The sequence below is a fragment of the Leucopleurus acutus genome (assembly GCF_964270905.1).
Source record: "Leucopleurus acutus genome assembly, chromosome: 6".
NCBI lineage: Eukaryota > Metazoa > Chordata > Mammalia > Artiodactyla > Delphinidae > Leucopleurus > Leucopleurus acutus.
The window spans coordinates 7,911,778-7,920,472 of NC_139149.1; positions in this window are offsets into that span (position 1 = coordinate 7,911,778).

Consider the following 8,695-nt stretch of genomic DNA (forward strand, 5'->3'; position numbering starts at 1 on the left):
CTCCCTCCTTGGAGGACTTGACCAAACTCCTCAAACTCCCAGCCCCTGAACGGCTCATGTGACCCTGCCCTGCTGGCCTCTGGTGACGGCACCAGGAAGTCCCCTGACCCAGGAGTCCGTCAGATTCTCTCCCTCGGCCCCGAGGAGTATGGCATCAGAGCCTCGTTCCACTGTGAGCCCTGGACTCACAGATTTTTTAATTTTTTGGCCACGCCTTGCAGCGTGCGGAGTCTTAGTTCCCCGACCAGGGATCACACCTGCGCCCCCTGCAGGGGAAGCACGGAGTCTTAACCACTGGAACACCAGGCAAGTCCCTGGACTCAGATTTTGAAGCCAGAGGCTGGGCACTGACGCCTCCGACTAAAGCAGCCGAGGCTGATGAGGTGGAAGATGTAGAACGTGCAGACAGAGGCTGAGAGCCGCGGGTGGGCTGCGGGCGGGCGGTAGCATCCTACCTCGTCATGACTGGGGCATATCCTACCGTTGGCTTCATGGCGGTCCCCCCGTGCTCCTGGGAAACCCCCTGTTTCCTTACGTCTCCTTGCAACCAGACGCCTCCTACTGGGGTACAGCACCGTGCCCGGCTGTGGAGTACAAGGCCCTTGTGCTGCCCACACGGCCCACTGGAGAGGACCAGAGGAACAGGGTGACCTTCTAACAAGGCAGACCCACTGGGCGGAGGCCAGGTGACAGGTGCAGATGGCGACGCTTATGGAATTCCGAGGAGAGGGAAATCAGCACAAGTGGGATGGTCAGGGAAGGCTGCCTGGAGGACGCAGAGCTTCAGCTGGACATCAGAGGGCAGGCAGGACCCAGGTAAAAGAGGAAGGGCCCTCAGGCGGGGAGGGGGAGGGGACAGGGTTTGGGATGGAGCCTCGAGGAAGTGGGGAGCCAGCGGCTGTTTGTAGGGTCTGGGGCCACTGCTTGGAGAAGGGAAGTCACGGTCCTGTCGACTCGGGTAGGAAGCATGGAGACGACGTGCCTGACCACACAAGAGGGGAGGCTTGCAAGCTGAGGAATGTGTGAAAATGCCTCCTGCACCCCTGTGCTTGCTCCAGGGTCCTCCCCCATGGGTCTGCGGCATCACCTCCACTCCACCGCCTGCCACCCCTCACCCCGCCTGCCAAGTGCAAGGCGCTGTGTGTGTTCACAGGGACTCCCGCCCATCTTCCCTTCCCCACCACCTCCTCGCCTCCCACCTGCTCCCCAGCCTAGCCCAGGAGATCAGCTCCATGTGAAGTCTATGTAGGGTCCACCACGGGCCCTGACCAAGAATAAGGGACTCTGCCCGAGGCACCCCCTTCCAAACCAGCCCAGATGCCCACTGGCACCCAGAAGAGCCAGAGCACCTGCACTGGGAGGAGTGACCAGTGCTGCGGTCCGCAAAGGCCTGCAAGGCTGTCCGGAGGCCAGGAGGTCTCCTTTTGCTCTTTACGCCTGTTGGCCTCCTGGGGCGCTGCAGTGCGGGTGCCCGCATCACGGCCTCCGCATTGGCTGCCAGCGCAGGAGACCCGGCTCACCTTCCTGAAGCAGGGAAGGTCCACGCCACCAGCTATTGCCGAGTTCTAATGGCTCTGAAAGCCTGGCATCACCTGGAGAGTCCAGGTGCAGCCTGGACTCCAGCGTCTCTGCTTACCTGCAACAGGCTTCCAGCAGGCGCCGCTGCTCTGGTCCCACAGAAGGGTCCAGGCCGCTGCTCCAAGGTGCAGCTCCACCGGGCTTTGTGGGCGCGGATGACCGACCTTGTCTGACTCTGGGGTTTCTCTTCCCAGGTGTGTCACCCCACATGGGCCCGAATTCAGTCAGGTCGACTCCAGATGCTAGAGCAGAATTTAGGCATCCCAGCCAGAGGTGATTGAGAGACAGGAAGGACGTCTGTGTGCAGGGAATTCCCTGAATTTGTGAGGACCCAGGTGAAGGAACAAGAAGCAAAGGTGTGTGTGTGGGGAAACAGAAAGTCAAAATTATCAGACGGCATCCAGCAGTGGGGTGTTCCAAAACCTCATCTTTGGGGTCAGGCTTACGCGGGTTTAAACCTCATCTTGGCATCTTCCTGGCTGGGTGTTTAACTTCCCTGGGCCCCAATTTCTACTCCGTAAACGAGGCCAAGAATAGCATCCACCTCCGGTGGTTGTTATGAGGATCAAATAGTTTCTACAAGGTGAGCCTGACACTTAACAGGTGATCGATTAATCGACAACAATTTTCTCTTGTGGCTCCCCAAATATCCCAGAGAGAAGGTGAGGATCAAACCCCCCGGGGGAAATGATGTCAACAGCACAAGGACCCATTGATTCTTTTTCTTTTAATTTTATATTGGAGTATAGTTGATTCACAATGTTGTGTTAGTTTCAGGTGCACAGCAAAGTGATTTACTTATACATATTCATATATCTATTCTTTTTCAGATTTTTTTCCCAAATAGGTTATTACAGGGTCTTGAGTATAGTTCCCTGTGCTATACAGTAGGTCCTTGTTGATTATCTGTTTTACATATAGTAGCGTGCATATGCCAGTCTTAACCTCCCACTTCATCCCTCCCCCACCTCTCCCCCTTGGCAACCACAAGCCTGCCCTCTAAGTCTGTGAGTCTGTTTCTGTTCTATAAACAAGTTCATCTGCATCATTTTTTTTAGATTCCACATATAAGTGATATCATATGATGTTTGTCTTTCTCTGTCTGACTCACTTCACTTAGTGAGTCCATCCACGGACTCACTTAGGTCCATCCATGTTGCTGCAAATGGCATTATTTCATTCTTTTTTATTATTATTATTCTTTTTTTAAAAAATAGGTTTGAGGTATAATTTACATGCAGTAAAATTCACTCCTCTTGAATGAACAGTTCTGTTTGTTTTGACAAATGTCTGTAATAGTGTAACCACCAGCACAATAATTAAATGGGACATTTTTAACACCCCCAGCCCCTGGCAACCACTCATCTGATTTCTGTTGTTTTTTGTAGAATGGCGTATAAATGGAATCCTTACAGTATGTAGCCTTTTTAAAACTGGCTTCTTTCATTCAACATGAAGCTTTTCAGATTTATCCATGTTGATGTGTGTATCAGCAGTTTCCTTTTATTGCTGAGTAGTTTCCATTATACAGAGGTACCACAATTTGCTATCCGTTTGCCACTTCTTGGCTATTATTAAATAAAACTGCTAGAACATTCACGCACAGGTCTTTGTGTGGGTATATGTTTTCATTTCTTGTGGGCAAATATCTAGGAATGGGATCTGAGTCATGTGGTAAGTACACGTTTACTTTTGTTAAAAAAAAAAAAAAGAAAGAGCAAAACTGTTATCAAAATTGGCTTATATTATTTTGCATTCCCACCAGCAACATACAAATGTTCTAACTGCTCTGCATCCTCCCCAGCATTTGGTGTGGTCAGTTCTTTGGGTTTTGTTTATTAACTGTTAGCTATTCTAATAGGTGAGTTGTAGTATCGCATTGTAGCTTGAATTTTTATTTCCCTGATCACTAATGATGTTAAGCACCTTTTCGTGTGCTTACTTGCCATTCATGTATCTTCTTTGGTTATGTTACTGTTTAAATCTTTGACCTATTTTTTAAACTGAGTTTTGAGAATTTTTATATATTCTGGCAACAAGTCCTTTGTCATATAAATAAAATTTTCTTTCAGTTGACGGCTTGTCTTTTATTACTTAACATTGTCTTTTCAAGAGCAAATATTTTTAATTTTGACGAACTCCAATTATCAATATTTTTTATGGTTTGTGTTTTTGTGTCCTACCTAAGAAATCTTTGCCTTAGATCACATAGGTCACAAAGGTTTTCTCTTATGTTTTCTTCTAGAAGCTTTATGGTTTTAGCTTTTACATTTGGATCTCCAACCCATTTTGAATTTATTAATTTTTACATATGGTGTGAGGCAGGGATTGGTTCTTTTTTTTTTTTCTATGGATATCTAGTTGTTCCAGCACCATTTGCGGCAAACACTATCACTTTCCCCATTGAATTGCCTCAGGACTTTGTCAAAAATCAATTGACCATATATGCACGTGTCTACGTCTGCACTTTATTTTATTCTATTGATCTATCTGTTCCTCCTTATGCCTGCATCATGCTGTCTTAATTGCTTGACCACTGTTACAAGATTCCAGTGAGTCATGAAATCAGGCAGTGTAAATCCTCTTTGTTCTTTTTTAAAATTGTTTTGGCTATTCTAGGTCCTTTGCATTTCTACACACATTTTAGGATCAGCTTGTCAATTTCTACCAAAAAAGATGCTTGCTGGAATTTTGATTGGGGTTGAGTTGACGCTATAGAACAATCTGGGGAGAAAAGACATCTCAGTATTGAGTCTTCTGGTCTATTAGCATGGTATTTCTCTCCATTTTTTTTTTTTTTTTAGCTCTTTGTTAATTTCTCTCACCAAAGTTTGATAGCTTTCGGTGCATCAGTCTTGAATATATTCTGTTAAATTTATCCCTACTTAACTCATGTTTTTAAAATGCTATTGTAAATGGCATTTTACAGATTACAATTTACAATTGTTTGTTGCTAGTATATAGAAATACGATTGATTTTTTAATATGGAGACATTTCTCTTTTTGCAGTTTTATTGAGATGCAATTAACATATAACGTATTAATATAAGGTATACAACATAATGATTTGAGATATGTATATATTGCAAAATGATCACCACAATAAGTTTAGTTAACAGCTGTCACCTCACCTAGTTACAATTTTTTTCTTGTGATGTGAGCCTTTAAGATCTACTCTCATTGCAACTTTCACATATGCAATACAGCATTGTTAACTACAGTTACCATGCTGTACATTACATCCCCAGAACTTATTTATCTTATAACTGACCACCTTCACCCATTTCCCCCGCCCAGCCCCCACCTTCTGGCAACCACCAGTCTGTTTCCTTAATCGATGAGTTCTTTTTTTTTAAACACTCATTAGTGATGTCATACAGTATTTATCTTGAGATGGAGCTCTTCATCCTGCAAGCATTTGCTAGAGTGACCAACCAACCTGGTTTGTCTGGGACTGTCCTGATTTTAGCACTAAAAGTCCTACATTGGGTAAACTCTTCCCTGGGATGAGAAAACTCCCAGTTTTCAGTGATGGGCACAGAAGGTTAGGGGAAAGGTACAAAACCCAAAGGTGACCCCCAAAAGAGAGGCTGAAAGCCACACTAGTTTTAGTGCCAAATGGACATGGCACTTTCCCTAGTCTCTGTTGCTGATGATGACAACCATGATTTGCAGTTACTGACAATGGATCATCCATTATAAACCACCACCCCACCACTGCCTAGTGATTCCACTTAAGTGCACTGTAATCTAAAGCATGAACATCCACTTTGCCTGTGGACTGACTGTTATGATTTGTGTCGAGACAGTGCTAGTTTAATTTTTAACATGGTGAATATTGTGGCCATGTTTTTAAGAGTTTGAATAATGAAAATGAAAACGATGACAATACCAATCAATGCCAGCAGGAACCAGACATGATGGTTATTTAGAAGGCTAAATGACTATGTTACTTTAATGACAGCTGGCATAACACATACAAATTGGGTTAGGGAGGTAAAAAATTAAAAAGAGCATACTGCACAGTATGCAGAAAAGAATTTGGGTTGGGCATGGTGGAAAAAGGAATGTGAAAGCATGTGTAGAAACTGATTCTCACAAGTCCCCAATGAGACAGGCAAGTGCTTCTAAATTAATCAAAAGGGTTTTTTGGCCTCCCCCCAAAACAACAATTTGCAGTTGAAAATAATGGCTGCTGGAGGAATCATGCTCCCTGACTTCGGACTATACTACAAAGCTACAGTAATCAAAACAGCATGGTACTGGCACAAAAACATGCACATAGATCAATGGAACACAATACAGAGCTCAAAAATAAACCCATTCATTTATGGTCAATTAATCTATGACAAAGGAGGCAAGAATATACAATGGAGAAAAGACAGTCTCTTCAATAAGAGGTACTGGGATGGGACATCCTTGGTGGCGCAGTGGTTAAGACTCCATGCTCCCAATGAGGGGGGCCCAGGTTTGATCCCTGGTCAGGGAACTAGATCCCACATGCATGCTGCAACTAAGGGTTTGCATGCCACAACTAAGGAGCCCATGTGCTGCAACTAAGGAGCCTGTGAGCCGCAACTAAGGAATCTGCGAGCTGCAACTAACAAGCCCACCTGCTGCAACTAAGACCCAGCACAACCTAATTAATTAATTAAAAAAATAAGAGGTGCTGGGAAAATTGGACAGCTACATGTAAGAGTATGAAATTAGAACATTCTCTGACACCATATACAAAAATAAGCTCAAAGACCTAAATGTAAGACCAGAAACCATACAAATCCTAGAAGAAAACATAGGCAGAATACTCTTTGACATAAATCATAGTAATATTTTTTTGAATCTGTCTCCTAAAGCAAAGGAAATAAAGGTAAAAATAAACAAATGGGACCTAATTAAACTTAGAAGCTTTTGTGCAGCAAAGGAAACCATCAACAAAATAAAAAGACAACCTGAATGGAGAAAATATTTGCAAGTGATATGACAGATAAGGGGTTAATATCCAAAATATATAAACAGCTTATACAACTCAACATAAAAAAAAAAACCGCCTGATTAAAAAAATGGGCAGGAGACCTAAATGACATTTCTCCAAAGAAGACATACAGATGGCCAACAGGCACATGAAAAGATGCTCAACATCATTAATCATCAGAGAAACCCAAATTAAAACCACAGTGAGATGTTACCTCACACCTGTCAGAATGGCTATCATCAACAAGAACACAAATAACAAATGTTGGTGAGGATATGAAGAAAAGGGAACCTTTGTACACTTGTTGGTGGGAATGTAAATTGGTGAAGCCATTATGGAAAAGAGTATGGCAGTTTCTCACAAAACTAAAAATAGAGCTACCGTATGACTCAGCAATCCCACCCCTGGGCATATATCCAAAGGAAACCACACTTTGAAAAAATACATGCACCATTATGTTCGTAGCAGCATTATTTACAACAGCCAAGACATGGAAGTAACCTAGGTGTCCATCGACAGATGAATGAATAAAGAAGATGTGGTATATATATATATATACACACACACACAATGGAATATTACTCAGCTATAAAAAGGAATGAAATAATGCCATTTGAAACAACATGGATGGACTTGGAGAGCATTATGCTAAGTGAAACAAGCCAGACAGAAAAAGACAAATACTGTATATATCACTTATATGTGGAATCTAAGAAATACAACAAACTAGTGAATATAACAAAAAAGAAACAGACTCTCAGATGTAGAGAACAAACTCGTGGTTACCAGTGGGGAGAGGTAATGGGGAGGGGGCATGCTAGGGGTAGGGGATTAAGAAGCATAAACCACTATGTATAAAATAAATAAGCTTCAAGAATATATTGTACAACACAGGGAATACAGCCAATATTTTATGGTAACTATAAATGGAATATAACCTTTAAAATTGTGAATTATTATGTTGTACATCTGAAACTTATAAATATTGTATATCAACTATACCTCAGCAGGACTTCCCTGGCAGTCCAGTGGTTAAGACTCTGCACTTCCACTGCAGGGCGCATGGATTCTATATCTGGTCAGGCAACTAAGATCCGGCATGCCGCACGACCAAACAAACCAACAAACAAACAAACAACTATACCTCAATAGAAAAAAAAGAAAAACAGTGGCCATTTAATTAGCTTGGGCCTGCCACAAGAATGAACGTATTGCTCCTTTCACTGTTCAATGAAACTGAGTAAAGTTACATTTCCTCATTCAGAGGCTGTAACTGAAATATCCTGTGAGTGAAAAACAGGAGAAACATTTTGATAACAGATGTGTTGGCTCTTTATGATGTAGAGCTGAATCTATCAGACACTACCAACAATCACACTTTCTGCAGCCCGCGTGCCACAACTACTGAGACCACATGCCACAACTATTGAAGCCCGCACACCTAGAGCCCATGCTCTGCAGCAAGAGAAGCCACCACGATGAGAAGCCTGTGCACTGCAACGAAGAGTAGCCCCCACTCACCGCAATTAGAAGAATCCTGCGTGCAGCAACGAAGACTCAACACATCTTTACTAAAACTGGAAATTACTGGTCATTCAACTTTAATTTCCTAAGTTCAAATATCACTGTGCTTTAAAATCATTTTCCCTGAGAGGTTTAACTTACAACATCCAGAGTGCTTCAAAATGTCTAAAAAGGACATTTTAGACATGAATATCCTACATAATGAATTTATAGATGCAAAGGAGCTGACAAACAACTTATCTACCAAAACCAGCCTGGAGGTATGAAGCGGATGGACATTTTTGGAGATCTGGAAACTAATCCCTACAGTCTAAAAACTTGCTATTGCTAGTTAAGACCCTAAGTATTCCGAGCTCAAATGATTTTGTTGAGAGAATCGTTAGCTTGGTGCCATCACTGCTGGAATCAGTGCAAAGTGCGCTTAATAACAGCAGGGTTGCAAGTCAAAGAATTTTATGTTTGACCACATTCAGTTTGATCACTACACAAAAGAAGGGTTCCCTAAAGGCTGCAGGCAAGGAAACAGAAAGAGGTAAAAAGGGCCTTTGTATCATAGAACAGCAATGTCGTTGTTTTTTAGAATTAAATACTGGCAATATCTGTTTAATTAGTCCTATTATA